This window comes from Aulonocara stuartgranti, assembly GCF_965226115.1.
Source record: "Aulonocara stuartgranti genome assembly, chromosome: 18".
NCBI lineage: Eukaryota > Metazoa > Chordata > Actinopteri > Cichliformes > Cichlidae > Aulonocara > Aulonocara stuartgranti.
The window spans coordinates 19,537,762-19,562,296 of record NC_138954.1 but is presented as its reverse complement, the minus strand read 5'-3'; the positions used below and the strand labels follow the sequence as shown (position 1 = coordinate 19,562,296).

At 38.2% G+C, this 24,535-nt stretch overlaps 1 protein-coding gene across 4 annotated transcripts in view; it reads right to left on the bottom strand.

The window, feature by feature from the left end:
- tnr (tenascin R (restrictin, janusin)) overlaps positions 1–24,535 on the bottom strand; it is a 216,458-nt gene that overhangs the window by 144,889 nt on the left and 47,034 nt on the right. For all 4 annotated transcript variants that reach the window (XM_082513738.1, XM_082513735.1, XM_082513736.1 and 1 more), the window contains exon 2: positions 3,209–3,261. The gene's annotated coding sequence lies outside the window, so the exon portion shown is untranslated. The remainder of the gene's footprint in view (positions 1–3,208; positions 3,262–24,535) is intronic.

The window sequence follows — 24,535 nt, the reverse complement described above, 5'->3', positions numbered from 1 at the left end:
TGAAATGCTGTTGTTTAGACTAGAATAGGGTGCCCGGTAATAAAACTGTCAGGTGCCCGTCACCATATTGAGATCCGCGGCAACGTGTCTTGCAGGACGCATCTCCCTTCTAGAAGTATTGTCAAAGTGAAAATAAAGTGTTAAATGGTCTACTGAGCAGTGTTTTGTCTTCCATCGGATGCCTCTGAGGAATCAAAAGAACTCAGTGTGACTTAAGGATTATATATATATATACATACATATATATACATACATATATACATATATATATATACATATATATATATATACACATACATATATATACATACATACATATACATACATACATATATACATACATACATATATATATATATACATATATATATACATATATATATATACATATATATATATATATATATATGTCAACGGCATATGTAGGTCAACGGCTTGTCATTCCTAGTATCAGTAGTGTACTAATTCAGCAATGCAAGATTTCAATTATGGGCAGGTTCAACTCTAACCAATTTCTTTTCTTTTTTTTAACAATATGGTAAACTGACCTTTTAAATAAGCTATGAGGAAAGCTACAATGGTTTATTTAAGAGGGTAAAAGTTTGCTTCTGTGAAGCTTGAACAAAGGGATGATGGCAACAAGGTGTAGGCGAGGCTAGAGGAGGTGAAGGATGAGATGTCTCCTGCTGCCGAAGCTGCTGATGAGTCAGGACATGACAGCTCCCACTGCCTCATCTACAAGCTCAAGTTGGTTAAGAAGAGGCTCTTCAGCTACCAGTTAGCTAGCTTTATGGTTCTCAAACATTTTTCTTAGTTTGTATCAATATCAAACATTTTTCTCACCATTATTGCTTATAATAATGGTGTTAAAAGGTGCCTTTACTAAGGGCCGCAGTGGTAAATAATAATAGCATTGTGCAAAAGTCTTAAACCACCCCTCATTTCTTTTTTAACTCATCTCTGAAACATGTGCAAACATTAATAAAAACATAGTATATAATGCAAACATTTATTTGCATTATTCTAATAGAAAAAAAGTTTTTTAGCCTCTATAACATTTAGTTAAGAAAAAATATCTTTGAGTAACATTAAGAGCACGAAACTGTCTGCACATCAAAATGAAACTTGAAACTCACCCGATAACGGGTAATAGCTCCTTTACTTTGAGATGGGGTTCAAAGAAACTAAGTCTATTGTGCTACATTGTGTGAAACCTCTGATCCCGGAGTATCACTCCATAGCTCTGCAGGTATGTGGATTCCGGCATCAAAATGACGATGCACATTACATCCTCTGAAGGCAGAAATTGTCTCGTGGCAAATGGATACATCAGCCTCTTTTTACACTTTATAAAGATACATGCTTTTTTTCACACCCCAGTGGAAATTCTCTCCCTTCAGCATCAACTTTTCATCTTCTTGAAACTTGTTTTAATATGCGTGTTCTTTTAAAGCTGCAAAACACGCCTGTCTATTCAGGTGGAGTGCTACTTGGAGTGTTCGGGGGGCGAGCTGTGCAGATCACAGCCACAACCGGGTGAGACGAACTTTAATAAGAATGTAAAATGATCTGTGAGTTAGATTAAAACCTTGGATTATGGATTTTGGCTCAGGACTTTGACACACGATGTACAAAACGCATATTAAAAGCATAACTTCTGATTATTGCTGTGTGGGAAAACTGGCTAAGCCATGTTTGTAATATATAGATAAATAGCACTTCTCCATAGAGTAATCAAATGAGAGATTTGTCTCATTTTAGTTGGCAAACACTGATTGCTTCCTTTTCACTGTATTCCTTCTGCTGACTGACGATGAGGAGAGGATAATATGAAAACAGCAAAAAGAATGAGAAGCATAACAGACAGATGACAGGACAGTATCATATAGATAGACAAGGCACAGATATAATACAGTATGTCACAGTTGAAAAAGGAGCCTTTATCACATAATAGAAATAGACGCTATCAGAGCAGGGTTGGCCAATTTTCAAAATTGAAGTTTTACCAACATATAATCTACCATATGACTCCTTCATCAACACCAAGACCCTTTTCCTTCAAGATTTTACTCCTGCTGCTGAAAAAGAAATAATAAATAAAAGAAATAAATAAGAAAGCTGAATGAGAAAATTGCAGTCATATTGTGAAAGGCAGCCTACTCACCTGACTGAAACCTTTTGCAAGACTGCGGTGCCTCACAGCTTGTTTTCATTTTACACTGAAATATCATAATAATACTGCAATTATCAGATGGAACTCTAAAGATTTTTTGACTGGGCTGAGCCCCCAACGGATCCTAACAACACCTCTTGCTCTTGATGCATGTGTTGTATTAGTGGCTGTGATGCCGGTGTTTATGAGGCATCGCTGCGGGGCGGGTGTTTACGTGGCAGGGAGGGACACTCTGCAGTATACCCAGTACAGTAAACTGTCGTGTTTTCACAAATACCAATGTGAAGTAGCTTCATTTTGGCAATGCTGAGAGGAAAGGTCATTCTTCACTTTTTAGCTTTTATTTCTCAAAATAGTGAATCATGTTTTCATCTGCCGGTTATACCCTGCATTAACAGTATCATATATTGTTGTTTGTTAGACAAATGACAAACTGAGTTCACATTTTTATGTCCAAATTTGAGCCGGCACACTTGAGTTCAGATAAATTAATCAAGTAATTTTTCTGTTCAGGAATGTAAGTTAACGACTGTATAATAATAATAATAATACAATAATAATTCATGTATAAATACATTTTTGCATTAAAAATATCATTCTGATTGAAGATTAAGGAGCCTGCACACACTGGTGGATCAGCAATTATTAAAAAATATTTTGGTAATTATCAATACTGTTAATTTAGAGTAGCTGTGGCATAAACATTAGACTGGGTGGTGATTGAATAAATTTGTTAAGCACTGTTGTGCTATTGTCCTATTGTACTATGTTCATCATGTTGCTGCACACCTTGCTGTAGCTGGCCAGAGAGTGAACTGTAAAGCCAAAGTATGTCTAGAACGTTGACGTATACAGCACACAACTTTTGGAAAACCCTCCAAAGTTTGCACCTCGGTTTTCATTGCATTTGTGAATGCATTTTATATCTTTTATTTGAAGTCGTTTTACATAAGCAGTAGAGGAAAAAAACAACAACAGAGAGAACCACACACACACAAACACATGCCGTAGCATTCGTTTGAAGTTCCAACTCACCTGGAAAGCACAAACTGGACTTGATTGTTTTAGTGTTGGTCCCTGGGATGATGCTGTCAAGAGAAAAAGAGAGAGGTTGTAAATTACTTAAACATACCATAAAATACATATATTTTTTCTTTTTGTCCCTTCTTTGGTATTCTTCAAATCCATTCGATCTGGCAATTATAGAAGCATTCAGATTTCCTCTCCTCAGTGAGCCCGCTATCTATTGTTAAAAGTCTATCTATGTCAAAATGTTCGACAGAAGAAAACAACAGAATAAAGGACCAAAGATCTAGAGCAGGGGTCTCCAACTCCAGGCCTCGAGGGCCGGTGTCCTGCAGGTTTTAAATATCACCCTGGGTCAACACACCTGAATCAAATGATTAGTTCATTACCAGGCCTCTGGAGAACTACAAGACATGTTGAGGAGGTAATTTAGCCATTTGAATCAGCTGTGTTGGATCAAGGACGCATCTAAAACCTGCAGGACACCGGCCCTCGAGGCCTGGAGTTGGAGACCCCTGATCTAGAGTTTGAGATCTAACTGAAATGAATTGGGATTTATTGTCCATCTCCATTTTTTAATAAATAGGTCGGCTTATACTTCAAGAGTCTGTGATTTGTCTTTATACATCGTGTAATGTCCACACGGTGCCTGGTCAGTGTGTACTGTGTAAGAATACTACAGCATTACCTGCTTATATGAAACAAGATGGAACAAAAACAGCATGGTCAAGAGTTAATTAGAATTTTTAATAGTTCTGAGAGACAGTAAAAGTTTTACACTTGAGAGACGAGACAGCACTTGATGCTCGCTCTTGACACACTTAGTGGATGCAGGTATTGTTTACGTACGTGTGCCTGGTGAAGTACAACAGGATGTAACCTTTCCTGTTGCATAAGGCACTCGTCTCATGAGCTCCTCTCATGATACTAATTATCCTGCTATATTGTTCCAAGCACTTAGACTAACAATCAGTTTTTGGTCAAGTTCAAGTGTTTATTAAATATAAAGTTAAGGTGCTTTTGTGTGCACTTACAGAGGCATGCACATAAAAACATACACACACATGCACAGCTGCTATCCAACCCCCCGAGGGGTTTCAGCTGAACCGGAGGTCACTCTGCAAAGCTCCATACTCCCATTCAATCTGTCTCAATGCACACAAATAAACATGAAAATTGAACAGTCACAAGGACAGAGAGAAAATGGCACAAAAGCAGATACTTTGGTGAAATAAACTAATAATTTACACTGATGTTAGAAAGATGAAATTTGTCTAAGCTCAGTGCTGAGCTAACACGCTTAAAGACTTGGGGCGGGGAAAAATATAATATACAGATACATTTCAATTGGAAATAACTGGCTCCAAATTAGAAAATAAATATCAAGGCAGCACACAAAGTGTTCCATATTGAGCATATTTGATTTTTCTAACACTCTCAACAGAAGCTGGGCAGGCAAGGCGGGGACGAAAAATAAAAATGATTTAAAACGAGTCAAAGTTGTGGAGACGGGCTCTGATTGTTTTCGAAAATCACGGTGTTTCAGAGTTTGTCCCGCTCTCATCTCCCTCACTGAATGACACCTCGCATTTTACCAGCTGACGAGGACAAAAAGGTAATGTTAATTCAATTAAACTCAACTGAAAAAATTATAGGATCACTTGCAATGACTTAAGCTTAAAAGGAGCTAGACTATTTTTGGATACTGGCTCAGTTTTCATTCATTTTGAGTCCAAGTGTTGTACCTAATCATTTTCAGAGAAATGTTTTGTTTGTTTGTTTGTTTGTTTGTTAGGTCTCTTAACGATGACCTTTGATTTATTCAAGCACAGAAAAGGCATCGACCTTAAGAAATGAACCAGTGTCGTGTCTTAGCAAGGAACCAAATTTAAAGTGTCTTTAGGCACTTTGTCACTAACAGCCTGTTTCAAAAACACATCATTTGTTCCCATTTCTTTAGTTCGTTCTACAAAAAATACCATCGATAACACAGTTTGACTGACACATAATAGTATTTTTGCACTAACAAAGATCTCAGTGAAAGTGTGGCTGTAAAAAAGCTTTCTAAAGGAAGGAAAACACGGAGAAAAGGCTAAAGTATGACAAATTACACGAGTACTTGACTGAAAATTAGTGGCAACAGGTCTTGTGAAGAATCAAAATTTGACATTTTTGGCTCAAAACAGAGTACCATCAGATTTAATCCACCATGCAATACCACCTGAAAAGCATCTGATTGGCCTAATTTTTCAGAGTGACAATGCTCCCAAAACAGCATGGAAAGAAGGTTATATTCCAGCTATGATCCAACCTTAAACTACATCGGGGTGCATCTGCTCTTCCAAATGTTCTGAGTCCAGCAAACCATTTACAGGAAGTGATTTTATTTTGTTTAGGTAAAGAACCCTTAAAATATCTCAGGGAGACATAAATAAGGACATATGCAGATGGTGAATATAAATTATAAATTCACTTGCGCTCAGAGTGTAGGAGAGGGGGGATATCTGACACATATCCAGCTACATCTGCTGCTGCAGCTGACTGAGCCTTTGGTGAGAAAACGAGGCAATGTGTGCGTGTGTGTGTGTGTACTCATGTTGTGAAGAAATAGATTTGTTTACAAATTTCCATAGTGGTGGTCCACAAAAGCAATTCTCCGCAGAGAATCGGTAGTTTTTGTTAATAGTAATGTTTGATTTGGGTTTGTGGTCAGGTTAGACTCAGGTTAAGGCAAGCAGCAGCCATAGTTAATATTACTGTAGGCCAGTGAGAAGTTAATGTAAGTCAGTGTAATGTCTCCTCAAGTGATGGAAATAATTCTGTGAGTGTGTGTGTGCTGTCACTTTATCACTTCATTAATTCCTGGGGACATCCAACAGCTTGAGGGAGCAAGTGACAGAACAAGAAAGGAAGACGAGAGAAACGTGTGGGAGGTGAGACAAAGGCAAGAAGAAAAAAAAAATCGCAGTGGTAAAGCGGGGAAGATGATTGGCTGATTTTCACACCAGCTAAGTCCCTGAAAACAGAAAAACACAGTGATATGCTGGAACCAAGAGAATCCTTTGGCTCCTCACCAGGACTGAAATCTGGCACTGGAAGCAGACAGCAGCTGCTACATGCACTACACTTAACACATCTTTGTCAGTACAGTATATACACTGAAGAAGAAAAGTTATGAATTTTGCAATCACTTACTCAAACAGAAACCCATTACCACAGTGAGTGCACTAACACCATTCTGCGTACCTCTTGCACTGTTCCTTATTTTCTGTCCACAATGGTGAATGCTCATATTGGTCTTATTAAAAATCCTAAAAATGTTAGAAACAGTAATAAAATGTCTGCTTCACCGGGTCACAAAGCTCAGATCATCTCAAGTTGGTTGGTCTCAGTCCAAGAAAGCACCACGATGTAGTAGAACAGGAAATTTGCACTATGGATGTGTAGCTGATAAATTTGCACGAAGAATCAAAGACGTTCCGAAAGCAAACGGAGGACCAACCCGGTACTAGCAAGGTATAATTAAAGAAGTGCCAATGATTGTACATTCAATCTCCATCAGAATTAGTTATTATCCTTTCAAGGGAGATATAGGCCCACAAATTACTCTTTTTCTTTTTAGACATAATACTAATACTCACTGCACACCCATCAGCTGTACAATTTATTGTCTAACAATATAATAACTCTGTGCCCTTGACAAGTAGCTGAAAAGTTAAAAGCAATTTAAGAATCACTTATTTTGGGCATATTTTCAGTTGTTTCATTTAAAATACTCTGATGGCTGATAAATTCATAAATCACTCCTCTTTTTTTAATGGGAAAATAAAAAGCCTGACAGCAACCCTTTCCTCTGTGTTTCTGTTGCATTTTTAAACCTTCCTCATCTTTCTTAGTCATTATTTCATCCACCCTGTTCCCTTTTCCCCTTCTCACTAAGGTGACATAGTGCAGTCGAAATGTCACAGGAGCTAAAAGTATTGCACTATGAATATTTCCCCGGCCGGCTCCAGACCTTCTGTCAGGCGACAAACTTCTCGGCTATTTGTCCTCATTATAGAACAGCCTCCGACTGCCCACCTTAATTCCCTTTCCCGTTCCTCAAGGGGCTCTTTTCCACCCCTGCTTGGCATGAGTCATTTTTACGACCACCATTTTGGCTCCCATCGGCCCTCGCCATCTACAGTTAAACCCAGCTTGGCGAGTAAATCTGCAGCTTTAATTAAAATAGCTTCTTTTGTAGCACTTTCCATCCCTCTGTCCTCTTATCCCTGGTGACATAATGGTGCTGGGAACTTCCCTCTACAGAGCTGATTCAGAAGAACTAGCACTTGAAATAATGGAGGTGTGCTGCTTTATGATGAGTTAGCAAGATGAGTGAGCAGTATCTCATTTTATCTCCTCATCTTCTTCCTTTGACCTGACTTTCTGAGCAAAGGAAAATTAGAAAGGTCAGGAGCAGAGGCTACATCGATAAGAAGAGTCAAGATAATAGAAATGTGAAATATGCAACAGAAATCAATGAGGCAAAATCAGCATGGGGTACTTTTTCAATCAGAACAAGCTTTCCGTGCCTTCAAGGTCAGTCTTTCTTGAGGAAACAACGATTTTTGAAGCCAAATCAATGAGACTCATTCAAGCCGTTTTCCCACAATATTGTTGAGGGACTGACTTTGTTGCCATTGATTAGCTGATTTATCGCCTGAATCTATTGTGGGCTCACAATAAATGCAGATCCGCTCACAAGAGTAGCAAAGTGTTTTACAAATATGCTGGAAGAGCTTACAGCTGTAACTTCGCTGTGAGAACAAGAGTAACTACACAAAAGCATTGTGTAGTAATGACCACAGTGGAGCTGCAGGTCAGTGGAGATGCACACTGGCCCAAAAAGGCATTTCCTCAACACAAAATTATTGCAAAAAAAATGACAAATACATTTTCATGAACACTTCAAAGACCCTGAAATGACTCCCATTATCACGATTTGATCCACAGTGTTCATCCAAACCTGAAGTCTCAGCTCCATCAGTGACTCATCAAGTCATTCGGGATATGTGTGTATATTAGGGGTGGGGGAAAAAATTGAAACTGTGTAGTATCGTGATATTTTGTTTGCTAATAATATATCGATACAGGGACAGCAGAAATCAATATTTTGTTACAAAAAGGTTTTTGTGCTCTGACTTCAGAGCATGTTGATCCTTTTTCTGAGCAAGAATCCTGACATTCCTTCACTGTCCAAATGTGTTTAACTTTTTTTTGGCAGCAATAAACATGACAGTTTACTTATTTTAATTTAAGACATGTTTTATTTTAATTAAGTTTAAAACTTTTTTATTTAATGTAAAATTAGATTTTGTTTTAATTTACTTTCAAATTCTTCAGTTGCTGAATGGGCTGCATAGTTTTCACAAATTGCATAGTTCAGAATAGCTATAATTGTACCAGATGGTTGCATTCAGTTAAGTTGGACTAGACTGTAATACAAACCGTTCACTTTGTCAACAATAAAACTGACTGAAATGAGAGAAAGACTGAGTGTGAGACTTTGATATTAGATAAAATGAATATTGATAAAGTTTACCTTTATGTACAGAATCTGAATATCGCAAAATATTTTACAAAATTGCAATAATATCATATCGTGCGTTAAGTATTGTGATAATATCGTATCGTGGGATGTATGGTGATTCCCACCTCTAGTGTATATGTGTTCTAAACACGGATGTCGAGAAAACCTGCAGTAATGAGGTTTTTGTCATATGTGCCCACCACACATCCTACAAGTCCTATTGCACAAGTCCATTTACCATCCCACATTCTCTCCTTATCTTCTCCTTTTTTCACTTTTTTCCGTGTTGCTCATCTTCTTTTCCTATTTTTCGCTCATCTTTCTTCCACTCATAAAGCACGCTCTAGATGCACTAATAACATAACCCTCCCTGCGTCTTCTTTACTCTCTCTCTCTTATTTCCTCTCCTTTCTTATCTTCACCCCTGAAGGGGATGTCTGTCTCCTAACCAGCTGAAGCAATGCTTCCGCTGGTCTGCGCCTGGCCCCTATTACCAGAGCATGACAAGGAGCTGCAGTGTCGACTTGTCAGCCTAATAAACATCCTTTATGGCACCCGCCTGGGTGTGTTTTGAGGGGAGTCAGCCAGCCACCAAGCAGTGGACCATTGATTTTATGGATGGCACACAGTGCTTACACTTCTACCCGTCTATTATGCAGTGGACAGGCTGCAATTGTTTTGCCATGCACAGCCATACTTATGACACTCATACTGCCAGAGGCTTTCTATTTAGTTTCAGACATGGTTACTGAGCAAGAGGCAGAAGAGAAAGACAGAATTAAAGAAACCAACACAGGTCAAGTATGGCAGGACTCAGGGCAGATGTACATTTAATCACAGGCTGCTTTATCACACCTTTTGCACAAGACCTTCTATACCCTTTGCGCAGCAGGTCAAGGTCAATAAAGCTTTTATATTTTCTCTTTGTCTCCAACTTCTTTTCTTCTTTTCCATAGCACGGCAAAGGTTAGAAGTCGCTCAGCTGCTGAACAAGCTATTCAGCTAATTTCCTCCTCGGCCAGCCCGAGTATCTGACAGCATTAACTGTTCCAGGTACAAATTCACTGGAACAAAAAGGAAAAGTTAAAAAACAAAACCTAAACAACAGAACAGCACCTCTCTGAATAAGCTGTGAGTTCAGTACCACGGACAGCAACTTTTCTTGCCCACCAATTAAGTAGCAGAAGTGAAGGCAGTGAGCCGAAAGCAAAATGCGTCTCTTTAACCTTTGTCCTCTAGCACGTTATAAATATTCAGAGCATTCGGATATGTCATCTTAGCAAGCAAGCAGCGTAGGCTAAAAGCTCATTAATATCAAACGTAGCCATGGAAAAATGATAAAATATTAATCGAATGCTTGACATAGAATAAGTATGCGGTTTTGTTTTGAATGATTTAGTGGTTGTTTCCCGTTTATAGATTACATGTCAAGTCTTTTTTTTAATTGTTATTGCTTTTGATAATATGTAAAGTCCCTCGCTTTTCTGAATGTTAGTAAAGCCAGTTTACTGACCTGTGATCACTGACAAACAGGTCAGTTGGTCACCTGAATGATAAATAATTAAATTCTACCTTAAAGACACACAAGTGATATATACAGATACAAGAGCTAAGGATCAAGGAAAGCACTTAGTGTAATCGTGAGCCTATCTTGCACAAGTGGGGGAAGGTCAAATTCAGACTAATGCACCTTTGATTGTATTTGCTATTTGTTGAACTGGTCGTGTGTCATGATACAATGAAATAAGCAATGCCGAGGAAGAAACAACCTTAGAGAGCTTTGAGAAGCAACAGCACTAAGGCAGGAAAAGCTGCCAACCCGTAAAGCTGTCATAGCGACCTTCACTTACCCCTAGTATTGATGGTCCAATCATACAGAGAATATGAATAAGTACCTTCAGGGATTACTTAAAATGAGGCATATTTCTTGGATATGTCTAAAGAAAGAAGAATAAATCATGCGGTGGCTTTACGGCATCGCCCAGAGAGCTGAAGAAGATGAATTTCAAAAACATGTTTTCCTCACTCTTTCCAGCTGTTGTGGTCAGAATAGTGATAATGACACTTTACTGATTAAACAAACATTTTACAAACACTTTAAGAGAATACATTTTGACTGTACACATTTTTTTCTTATTTGCTGACAAACAAGGGAAGTCCTATTATTTGTTACATTACAGCATTTCAACTACTAGTGGCATAATACTGTTTGGCCTGTGCATACTGGTGGGAAACTGGTATATTTAACTATACTGAGAAAAATCAGGAGAGTGTAGATGTTAAAATGTTTAATTTTAGCCTGTTGCTAAGTGGTTGCTAGGCAACCTGATGGCATCAAGCACAGTTCAAAATTTGTGGATATAAATGAGCTGTTAGTGTCATTGAATTTAAAATGATAGGATGTCTTTTTAAGGTGGTGCATAAATGCTAAAAATGTGTCACTTTAGCCTGTTGCTAAGTGGCTGCTAGGCAACATCATCACATTATAAGAACCTTTGGATTTGGATAAGAACCTTCAGTGGCCTAAGATGTACTGGTGTGCCATGTTTGGTCTAACAAACAAATAAACAAACACAGGCTGGCAGACAAAGGTTTCTTGCAGTATAATATTAAGATAGATATTATCTCCAGCAAATGTGCTGCTACGAATCTTGGAAAAAACAAAATAATGCCAACACTTCTCAATTGTGGGATCCCTGAGTGAGGTTCAGACCCCAGATAAACTGAATATAGTCCAACATTTTACTATAGATGTTTTAAGTGTGTAAGAAATTGTGAAATATACCATGCATGTTGTTTTTATTAAAAATAATCTATTAATCTAATAAGATCTACTTTTAAAATATTTTATTTTTATTAAAAATATTTTTTTAAGTTGTTCTACCTTTAAAAACAAAGTAGCAGAAAATAAAGACACTGTGTTAAATATCATAAAGGGCTATTATGCTGCTCTATCTACTTTCTGACATTTCGCTGACGCCTGTTTCGTTGTCGTCCTATACACCATGTGCCCTGCTGACTGAAACCTGCATTTATTCACATATTTTGTTTTGTTTTTTAAGCTCTACTGGTTATTTGATTAAAATAAACTATTGATGTAAAAGAAAGTGCAGCTGTAGTCTATTGGATTTTCTCATTAAAAACATTTGTTTTTAACTATAATGGTCAAAATGTAGTAATAAGCATATCTTTTTTTTCTCTTTCGTTTCTTTTTTTAAGCCAGGAAGTCATGCTGCATTAGACTGTCTGCCCACCAGTGTAGGAAAGCATTACAGCCAGTGGCTCTGCTCTCTCTCCCTCTTTGTTCAGCTTTTCTATTCATCTTCTTTAGCTTTCCCCACTATAAATAGAAGGAAGTGTCCATTACTGTTGCTGGACTCCTAAAAGACCCCGTTGTACTTTCCAATCTCTCTGTGCCCGGTTGTAACTCTGCTTTCAGACGCTGGACGTACCAAACACAGTGGAGCATTCTACCTTTTCTTGTTGGCTAAAGTTATCCGATGAAGAGCATGTTTAAGGTTTTAATTTTAACACCTGATAAATAATCATAGGCTATAGTTAAACTGTAAAACTTTCAAAATATGTTTCACTGATACTGTGCTTTATATCTTGTGTGTAAACATAATAACTGAGACATTTGTTTGGATTTTATAGCCTTTCTGGAGGTGGAAGACTGATTTTTCTTTTATTTATAGAGGCATTATTATAAAGACAAGCTGGCGCAGTATACCTAAAAACCATCTGATTCATCTCTGACACAAAAAGGATCTCTTTATGACTCAGAAAATGAGCTTTGATTTTCTAATATTAAAGAAAAGATCAGACCATGACAGCAATGGCCTTACATTAGTGCTCCAAAAAAAAAAAAAGGAAAAAGGCTGAAATGGAAAAAATGAAATTCTTTGTAGGCTGCAGAGCATATTCCTCATCTAATTGAACAGCTCTGAACATGTTGATGCATTATCTATTATTACAAGGCGCACGAGCTGAATGTGAGTGGATAAATAAAACACAAAAGTCAGTAAAAAGGCTGATGCATTATATGTCACGCAACAAATGCAGGGACAGTAGGAAGATTTCACACACGCAAATAATCATGCAAATTCTTTGTGTACTGTAAATTTGTATTGCAATAGTGTCGTCAGTGTCCACGGGAAAGAAAAAAAATGTGACAGTTTGGTAATCACAGTGACAGGAGCAGGATATTGGATTTTACCTGCTATGTCCAGGAAATGACACATTTATCTATTCAGTATGTTAAGAGATAAATGTACACATGTGCTGTACTCATGCACTGAATAAATGTCTAACGCACAAGAAACACACTCACTTAGATGCACGTGAAATGCGCCGCCCCACTGAGGCCGCCACGAGTGCAGGGGTGCTCGCTCACTCATCAGCTCAGAAGTGAAACAAAGAATTGCTGTCAGGAAAAGGCACAGCACAGCAGGGATGCGGGGTGGGGGCACATCACTTGAATGCTGGACAGGTTTCTATCGATTCTGTCAGGTACACAGCAGCGTCGGCAACTGAGTTCATTTTTGTTAAAATAAAGAAACAAAATCTCATGTTTTTCCTTTTATTTGTGTCTTTTGTGCGAAGAACAAATGCGGAGGTGTTAGATAACCCATGAAAGCTCCCAACCTCTGACAGGTTTGCCAGTTCGTTTGATCAGGCAGCCCTTTGGTCAGATGACTGACTGAACAATTGCTACCACTTCAGAGTCCATACCAGTCTCCTATAGGAATACAGATACGTGTTTTTTTTAATAGATGCAACGATCAACTGGCTGATTATCAAAATCAAATTAGTTTCAGCTGATCAAACACAACAGGTTGGTGCTTTAGCCTGAGTGCACATTTCTAGAAACATAACTGCATGTAGTGATAAGCACTGTAAACATGCAGATGATTACAAACACAGCAAAGTGATCTGCATAAAGATCAGCTATCTAAAATGAAATATGTGCCAAGCTCGCGCTGTAGCATGTTGCATTCTCCTCCTTTTCATAAAACAATCTGAGCACACACTCATTTGATTCTTCAGTGCAATTTAGTAAAGTGTAACTGCCGTTAGACTTTTATTGGCTTCAACGCCGACAAGATCAGCTCAGCTCAGAGAACACAGGGAAGCTCAACACAGCATGTTAACACCACCAACAACTAAAGGTGTAATTACAGCGCAAACGCTACTTTCCACCTTTTGGAATAAGGCTGAGCTGTATTCACAAGGGGTCTCCACAGTGAGTTGCCCCACATATTTGATATCACAGATTTTTTTATGCTCTCCTAGAAGTGAACTGGAAATCTTTAACTTGTTAGGAAAATGTGTAAAAAACTACACTATGGAGCTGCTGTAATTACGCTGTGCAGATGCATAAAGCTAGATAAAGTGTTATATGATGTTTGCAGTTGAATGTAATTGGGCAGGAAAGCTCTGTTAAGTAACCGGATACTGACATGGACTAAATGTAAGAGTCACTAACAGAGGTGGCAAAAATACACTTTTTTTTTTTAACTTAAGTAGAAGTACAGATGCCTGTGTTTAGAATACTCCAGGTCAGCTGACCTGCTGGTTCTTCTGGATTTCCACAACTGATTTCAACAAGATGTCAGCAGATGTTTCAAAGCTATCTTGGCTGTTGGCTACTGTATATTGTCTTTATACTAAACAGTATACAGTTGGTATAAAGGTGGACTTCAGTGAATTAATCTACCCATCATCATCTTAAATGCGAATTAGTCTACTACAGTTCATGTAAACCAGCACCGACACAGCAACTGTGCGCCAGTCCAATACAGTGCTTTAGAATAAATTCACCACAGTAGCTAACCTTGTATTTTAATGCGACATTTGAATAACACAAAATTAGCATAGCTTGTTTTGCAGGAATATCATATATGTAATTAAAAATTATGACATTATATGTAATCGTTAAGTCTGCAGTTTATTAAGTGTCACTAAGCAATCCTTACCTTTAAATACAACATCTCTTCTTCCTGTCCCGTCTATCCTCCTATGTCTTTCTCCATTTTAGACTGAAGTTATCTCATACTCTTTTCTCTCCCTGTGAAATACAGCAGCTGGACCATGCTTACCTCCCATCCAATGTGGACGCGGATCAGCTGGAGGCACACCCTTTATGCATTCTCCTCTTCTGTAGCGGTAGCTAGATGCTAGATACACCAATGGTATCAATATGAAGCTCCTATAGGGCTGCCGCAAACGATTATTTTGATAGTCAACTAGTCACCGATTATTTTTGCGATTAGTCGACTAATCAGATCATGCATCCATTGAATGTATAACGTACAGCTTGCACCAGCATGCATCTGCTCCTATATAACTATCATTAGCTTACAGCTTTAAGTGTTTAAGGTATGTGCTAACTAAAAATAAAGACAAGATGATATTTTATAAAATTTTAATGAAATTTGCAGATTGTTTCGGTGAAGTTTAATAAACTCAGCCGTCTGCTCCTTGCTATCTAAAATATAACAGGACACCGGAGTATATTCTCGAGTATCTCACACTTCTGATACTCAGTTGTCTGCTTGATGTTTATTCAGCTGTGTAAAAACTATAACTTTAATCTCAGCCAAACCGATTTACTCAGGAACAAATAAAATACTGAAAAAAGCCAAACAATAAAATTTTTAAGTTATCTAAGTGACTTATATATCATGTTTAACCTGAGTAGCGAAAGACGGCGGTGGGTTTGAAAATGATTTGCCGGGAGTCCGGTGTTCTCACCGGCTCTAGTGAGCCTCGAACCCCGGCTAGCTATCGAGCTAGTGGGTAACAGACATCTCCGAAAACGTCGGAGCGCTTTTGAAAATATGTGGTGTCCTGATAAACTGAGCAGATATTTGAAGTTTACACAGCTACATTCTCGCCTGAAAATATGTTAAACGTTTATTATGTGACCCAGAAAGAATAATAAGAGTAATATTAAAACTAATTAGCTGCCACCATTGTTGGAAACTGAGCTGGGCCGCGCTATGAATTCTGGGACACATCATCTTCTTCTTCGGGGTTTAACGGCAGCTGGCATCCTTGTACTGTACCTGCAGTGCTGCCATCTTCTGTTTCAGTCCGTTATTACACTCTTAAATCATACTACTTATTCCTGCGTCTTTTAATAATAATAATAATAATAATGGATTGCATTTATATAGCGCTTTTCAAGAAACTTCAAAGCGTTTTACAATTCCACTGTTCATTCACTCTCACATTCAGACAGTGGTGGAGGCAAGCTACAGTTGTAGCCACAGGTGCCCTGGGGCAGACTGACAGAAGCAAAGCTGCCATATTGCGCCATCAGGCCCTCCGGCTAGCACCAGTAGGCGGTAGGTGAAGTGTCTTGCCCAAGGACACAACGACCAAGACTGTCCGAGCTGGGGCTCGAACCGGCAACCTTCCGATTAAAAGACGAACTGCCAACTCTTGAGCCATGATCACCCCTTTTGGGACCTTACAAAGCTTCAAACGACGCGTCGACTATTAAGTTAGTCGTCAACGATTTAGATAGTCGACGTAATCATGACTAGTCGACTAATCGTGGCAGCCCTAATCTCCTATGACGCCTCATTTTCGAGGTATCCCATACACACACTTGGGTGTCCACACCGCTGTTGACGACAACAATACCCCAACAGGCTTTTTAACAGGTAAAAAATTTTATGTATAAAATGTAAAGAATGTTGAGTCTGCGTTTAAATATACTTATCACACTATGACACGTTTTCACTGACAGACAGGCAATAAAAAAACAATATTGGGCCGTAAAGTCAGGACTAATAGGTGATCTGTTATCCTGTCAGTTTTTGAAAAGAAGTCCCAGACGTACGTTCACTTTAAATTTGCAAAAGCTTGATGAATGGCCCTTTCGACATTGTTAAACTAGTTTCATTGATCTGAACTGTAGATTTATTGATTGAGACCGTGATTAATGGGCATGGGGTTTAATCACGCTGAGATTAATTACTGAAGACAAGAGCTAAAAAATACTATGAAATATTGCCCCGTATCTTTAAACCTTCCGAATAATGAGCAAGAATTAGCTTTTGTGGCCACGCTATATTAGGTCTATGCAAAACAAGGTTGAGAACAGGACTTAAATGCTAACATCACTTGTTCTAAGTTTCTTCCAATCAATCATTCTGTCAGACAAAGTCACAAAGTGCCATTTTAATCGAACTTGGGTTTTTTCATTTTGATGCCTTGGGCTTCATATCCTGTACTAAATGACCAAATCCTGAAGCTGTATGTTCAAGGGCCCATCTCTGCTGACATTCATCAGCAGGTCATTTTATCCCCACTGTAGTTAACTATTCAGTGCACGCTGTTACCAAAACACACAATCCAAGAGCAGCAACCAGATTATACATGTATTTGTAAGTTATGTGGTACTGGGCTCTTTTTGATTTTTTCGATACAAGGACGTTATGGTCAGAAAATTGGATCCAACTCATCCATTAATGCTGAAATGCTCTCAGATGATTCATGCTACATTATTTCAAAAGCCTCATCAAATCACCCACATGTATCTGCCTCAAACCTCTCACCAAAACACGAGAAAACGCTGCATAGTAAAGTAAAATGGAATCCGCCACACGTGGATCCTCTGAGAGCAACACAAGATCAATGAGAGTGTTTTTTTTAAAACAGCAGGGTTGTCCTCCAGCCAGAGTAAGAAATGATCTATGTAGATCTCATTAGCCCCCTATGATGACAGACGTACGACCAAATGATTAATGGCCAGCTGGAGAAACAGGAGAATTATTGATGTGACCTTTAGGAATGCCTCTGTCCAGGAGTGACATGCCTTCCACTAAAATGATCCAATTTGACACATCCATCCTTTCCTTTTTTACCTCTATAAATCTCTTTCTCTTTCTTTGTCTTTAATGCAGTCCAGGAATCCTATAAAACATGACAACCTGCTCAGGCCTGTCTTTGTATGTTAGAATAAAGCCTATAAAGTGAAACTGGTAAGAGGCTTCTAAGGTTTTGTGCAAGAATTGGTATTATTCCAGCTGTATAAAGCACTCTGTCTTTATTAATCTGTACTTATAAAGTCCATAAAAGTGTTTTAATGAAATGATGGTTGAATAGTCATCGGCCGATTGGATTTTATGGGCATATCCTTTGTGAGGGGGGAAAAAAGTGAAAGTCAATAACAGTAGACTGTGTCATCTCAGATGATGAGGTTTTAATGACGGGGAGCCATCCAGTCACCTTTCCACAACCCCCAAAGATAAAGGACCACCGGCAGCGAGCAAGGACAGTGAGGGAATTAATTCAACATTTTGTCTTTCTGTGTGTGTGTGTGTGTGTGTGTGTGTGTGTGTGTGCGTGTGTGCGAGAGTGGTCGATGCAATGAAGTGTGGGCAGGTGATGTAGATAAGAAGTCTAAAAGACAGAGGGAGGGGAGGTCTGTGAGGAGGTAGCAAAAGAAAAGGAAGCACACAATAAGACAGTCTTTTTTGTTGTATATTTCCATTATATACATAAAAAAACTGCACAATAAAGGGCACAGAGAAGCGAGGGAGGCATAATGAGAGGTGCAGTGGGTATAGAAAAACTCGAGGGAAGGAGGTGGGGGAGAACAGATGAGGGAAGCATAAATGAAGGAGGAGTTGTGGGTGGGAACATCCGCCAATGGGCACTGCCGCAAGGCTTTGCAATTAATTGGTTTGAACGAACACAGATGTTTGCATTTTGCCTCAGGCCCATGTTTACCTCCCCACATTCTTTGCTGCTTCTGACAGTCCATAATCGATATGGGGGAGCTCCAGCCCGATTCATCTAGCTCACTGACTTAACACCACTAATTTGAAGCTCTCCATAAAAAATACATAAAATGTTCCTTTTCAAATTAAATCAATGGTAAAAAAAATATGTACCTTAATAAGAAGAAACGCTATTTTTTGTTACATTTTATCAAAAACATCTGTGTAATTCAATGTTTTTTTCCATGTAGCTTCCATTTGAGAAGCTACAAAACACAATCAGGTTTTCATCATGTTCTAGGATGCAAGAGGATTTCAAAAGACTGTTTAAGCATCACCTGTTTAAACCACAGTTGTCATTAATATTTAGTCATATGCTTAAAAAATTGCCATGCAGAGCTGATCACACGGCACGATTTAACAAGTGTACCAAAAATGTCAAGGTTACGGGGGGAAAACGCCTCAAACAAGAGTATGGATCAAATTTTCTTGCTCCACCTCTTGGCATTACTACTAATACAATGAAAGAAAGAGCAGCATTAAATAAAGAAGAGCCTGCCACTCAAGTAGAAATACTGTCCAGAATCTAAAGCAGCTTTGGGGAATAATTCCAATAAAAATATCAGCAGTGTGAGATTTATAACTGAGCTGCTTGAGAAAAACAGGTACTGGCACAGAGCGGCTTAAAATATAGAACATTTATTTATTTGTTTTTAATACAAAAGTCCTGATGTGATCTGATGTACTCTTCTAGAGTTGTGTGATGTATATTTTTTTTAAATTTAAATACACTGTGAGAACACACAAAGGAACTTCTTTTAAGGGCAAAGAAAATAAATTTAAAACTTTAAAACCAAAATTGTTTCCTTTCTTTATTTACCCAAATCTACTTTTCATTTCAGTGTAATGCGAGAACTAACGCTAACGCAATAAAAAGACACCCACATCATTGCTTGTGTTTGTACCTGTTACAGAGACATTAGGAAAAGTGTTACATGATCAAACTTCATAGATCTTATGAGACATTTATCACAGCATTTGTTGCCAGGAGTTACCCTGATTTATTATGGCTGTATACAGGCTGTAAACTTTATTTGAATTGTATTTTTATTAAGCCGTTCTCATGTCCAGTCTCCCAGAGGCCATCGTCTTTATTGACAAGCGATACGGGAGTGATACGTCTCTCCCTTCAACTTAATGGGAGCTCCGGGGCTTAACGGTGTGGCGTGTCACCACGGACATTCGCTGTAATATTTCTGGTGCTGTAAAATTGAGTGCAGGTCCCAGCTGTGTTGTATCAACATCTATATCTTCCAATCCATCTTTTCTCTCCCTTTCATTCACCATTAAACAGAGGTGCCATGGATGCCATACTAAAGCGCTGGGACTAGGTTTCATCTGCTTAAACCTTCGGTGTGTTGCTTGCTTTCATTTTTGAAACGGCTCTGAGAGCAAGTGTTACTGTAGATATTGTCAGGGTTTTGAAAAGAGCCAAAATAAATTCAGTCGTGCTGCTTAGTTCTGGGCTCGCAGTAGCCTTTAATCAAAGCTTCACTTTATGTCAATACTTCTCTGAGATATTTTTATATTTCTTCTATCTTTTCTGTTCACATTTGTTATGACTCACTGTCAACACGGTGCCTCTAGAGGCTAAAGGCGCTTTAAGATGAGATTCTGATTTTTTATTTTTTTTGTCAACGATGGATACCCTATGAGAAATAAAGTCATACAAGGTGAGAAGTGCAAAGCAAGAGATCCCTCCTCCACAAAATCCTATAAATCACAAAAGCAAATGCATAACAAACACCAAAAAGAAGCCGGCTCCATCAATGCCTGCAGATGAACAAGCTCCCACCTAAAAGGAGAACCAGACTAAATCGACGTTTTTTCATTACAGTTACATACTGTAGTAAGCAAACCAAGCTACAATGTGTTATGTCTGTGTTTGAATCAGTATCAACAATTCAGGTAAAATTACAGCATTCTGTAAATTTGCTATATTTAACTTTTACCCTACGTTTGCATACAGTAAAACCTTCATACATAGTTGCATTAAAGAATGGAAGAAATTCAAATTATATGTACACAATTGATAGAACACTTACCAGATGTTTTTGTTTTGTTCCAAATGACATCAGTTCTTGCAGAAAGTTTGCAAAGCATGGGGTATTATGGATTTGTTCGTTTTTTTTGGTATTGTGTTATAAGTAAAAGAGGTCGTGGAGCTAGGACATGCACTTCAAACAAAACCAATTAACTCTCATGCAATGTCTGAAATCCATCTACTAACAAAATGTGCATCAAGGCCAATAACAATACCCTTCTAAAGTGCACAGCAAACTCAGTGACAAATGTAATGGTTTCTTATTGCTTTACAATAAGCGATGGATGGTCTGTTGTCTAGAGTAAATTCAAAGAGTCAGTATCAGGAAATGTTCAGTTTGCATTACCAGTAATTCAATAGTGGCATAGCTGTAGTCCTATCAAGCAACAGGAAGGCCTTTTTCAATGAGACAAAATTACAACAGTAAGCCTTGTATGCACTGTTTTGCATAAACTAAAAGCACACTTGGATCAGAAAACGCACAATGTGACTCTATCAGTCATGGACTGGCCTCCCCAGAAGAAACAAAAGGCAGCCAAAATCCAAAGAAGAGCTTTGAATGTTCCTGGAAAACTATTCCTGAAGAATAATTAAAGAAATTACAAGAACGAGTGTTTGGGTTGTGTTAATGAATAAAGGTGTCATACTAAATACTGACTACCAAGCTTGATATAATTGTACAAACTGTGTTTATGCCTTATAATGGGACTATAATATACCATATTTCAATAAATCACTGCACCTATTTTCCATTTTCTAGCAAAACAAAAAGCACTGAAAGATAGAAATATGCTGTAGATCATTTGAATTTCAACTACAGGAAAACATAAAAGCAATGTGCATGCAGTACTCCTGAAATTAAAAAAAAAAAAAAGCCAAGGAAATCTACATGAAGCCAGGCAAACGATGTGCTCGCTTCTTATTCAACACCGCCGATAAAAAGTATAAGAATTTTATCATAAATATAGTCACTGATGCCTATTCGATGCTCACACCTGCTATGAAGAACCCTGGATGAAGACATTGAAGTCTGGGTCGATGGAGCTGATAAATGGCTCATCTTGTTCCTGTGAAAGGTCAGAGCTCTTATTATTTACAACACTGGATCTTTGTCACGGCTCAGTGACACTGACCTTGCACAGGTCTTACATCCCTCCGTCTGTCTGTAACGGTGTGTGCATGGGATTTCATTTTCTTACATACTGCAGATTCACAATTTACAACATACACACGTTCTCCTACTCCTCCATACATGTACAAACACATGTGCGCACACAAACACAATAAATACACAGAGTGGTTTTCAACCGGAGTGACCTTGGTCTAGATTAACAATGGTCCTAGAGGAGCAGACCTCATTTAGAAATTCTCTAAGAGAGCCACGGTATATTTTTGTTATTCCTCATGGGCAAGTAGTGGTATATACTATGCAAGAATTTGGAGATCCTTTCTTTTTAAACCCTAACAATAGCACACAGAAAAGGGGAGTGGGGTTCGAAGCTAACCAAACAAACAAAATTTTATTTGCTTCATTAGTGTACAAAATTCATCAAGTCATTGCTCTTCGGGGCAAAACGTGGTCAAAATGGCAGCTTGGCAAGCTGCTCTGCTGCAATCCATTACAAGCTCTTCCTCAAAATGTTGCCTGAGGATAATTGAATATTAATAGCTGTTAAGTTGCTTGTCAGTTTATTGGGATAAATGGTAACATTTTAAATACCTCTGGAGGCTCGAACAAGAGAACATGCTGTTTGTTTTAGGATACATTTTAATGCAAATGAGCATGTGTGAATGATGTATGAATGAGTTTGTGCTTAATGCCAGGTAAAAAACACCAGGTACTGTCAGTGATTTAGTGTCTCCCAAGTAATAAATGTGGAGTCGTTTATCAAAAACAATGCATTACATTCAATTTAGACATACATACCCAACAGTATAATGCTTTATTTTGTAAAAGCACATCTTAAGACAACAAAAAAGCCTTATTTTTGTGAAACATCACTTGGAAATTTCATCATGTAACTGCTGTGTGTTTTGTGGTGACAATGCCAAGACAAAGGGGTCAGAAAGAGGGAGAAAAATGCAAAAAAAAAAAAAGAGGTGTTTTTGAAAAATGACTCCAGGATATCTGTGGCTTCAGAACAAATAAAAGCTATGTGTTATAATCCTCTACATTAACATTTCATAAAGACATGATGGACCTGCAGGGACTCTCAATGAAGTGACATTTCCCCAAATGTGAAGATAATAAGTTAATCTCTCAGTATGAAAATGCATCTCCAAATGCACTTTAAAACAATTTTCACTCAAGCTAAGCGCCACAGATGCTTGCCTTTAAATCACCTCGCATACACGTCCCCGATTTAAGTCTAATTCAGGCACAGTAAATGCCAGCAATATGGTGCCTTGGCTAGATTACTTTGGCTAGTTTATGAATACAAGGTATCAATCACCCATGCTGTCCCCATTTTATTTACTGCAACTGACTACTGCTGATGATTCATGATAAGGATAATTTTGGGATTTGTCTAATGATACTGCTGAGACAAGCAATCTCAGCAGACGGCTGCTGCACCCTGTCATTATGTACAAGGCCACCACAGTTCACATCAGCTGAATCTTTAATCTGAAAACCCTAGGTGCTGTTTTGATTTTAGACAAAACGTGTCCTTGATGATCTACACCCTGCAGAGGCTTTGGATTTATGGATTGCATCCAGCTGCCTGCAACACTAAAAAAATGGCAAATCAGCATATAAATGACGACATTATTGAGAGCGCTAAGAAAAACATCAACCCACAAGTCCATTATATTAATTGGAATCCCCTTCACCGTGGCAAGCGGCTCCAGTCGCACTGGGGTCGAGTGGTGATAAATGAAAGGCCGGAGTATGAATATAGCTTTGACCAATGATATAGCAGAACATGCGAACAACTGCACCCTTTTGTTTATACTGACCTTGTAATTAATCAGGGAGCAGCAGGAAAGTTGGAAAATGTATAGGAGTGGTGAAAGGTGGATGGGTAGGGTGGGGCCAGAGAGAAGGCAAAGAAGGGGAGAGGACAACGCTGGGAAATCCTGAGTAATGCCAACAGTCAACATATGTTCGAAGTATAAAGATAAAGAGGTGATATATCTGAGGTATCAGGAGCCCCTTACACCTGCTATGTTAAGACATAAAATAAAAGTATTATGTCAACTTGCCTTTCTTTCTTTTTAAAATGACAGTATGGCCAAAACACCAAAACACCAAAATAAATTTAAGATAATTTTTTTACTTTTTTCCGTCACAGTAATGGATGATTTGGGATTTCACCTTTTATGTTTCATGCAGGCCTAATAGACTTATTTTGTAATTTTGACGGTAAAATTACAAAATAGCTCTCCATTTGAATTTACGGTACTGTGAAACACACATTGGTATAATTTAGGCAGAGATTATTTTTTTATGTCTGTGTTCAGACAGCAGTGCCTTGTTAATGTCTTGCGCTACCATGATAAACAAAATATATCCACAAAGCTTCTTCTCTTCTTTCTGAAATATTTAAATTTTATGTCTAGCACAAACTATAGATTTTTGGTATTTATTTGGCAAATGTAAACAAAAGGTGAACCTATTGTGGCTAATAAAGAGACCAAATCAAAGTATAAGAAAAAACCCAAAAGGATCCAAAATGCAACAAGGCTAAATCAGGAAAAGCTGGAGGGGGAGACTGAGGAGGACAGAAGTATTTATACACACAAGATTCACATTATAATAGGACTGAACAATGAATCAAAACTTAATTAAATGCAGAACTGACCTCTAATCTTACCCATTTGGGTTACTTTGCTTTGTTTATTTTTCTTAATGCTGTTATTTTTTTTACTACCACTTGTGTTATCGTGTCTTCACCATGGAAGCATCATGAAGACATCATGAAAAC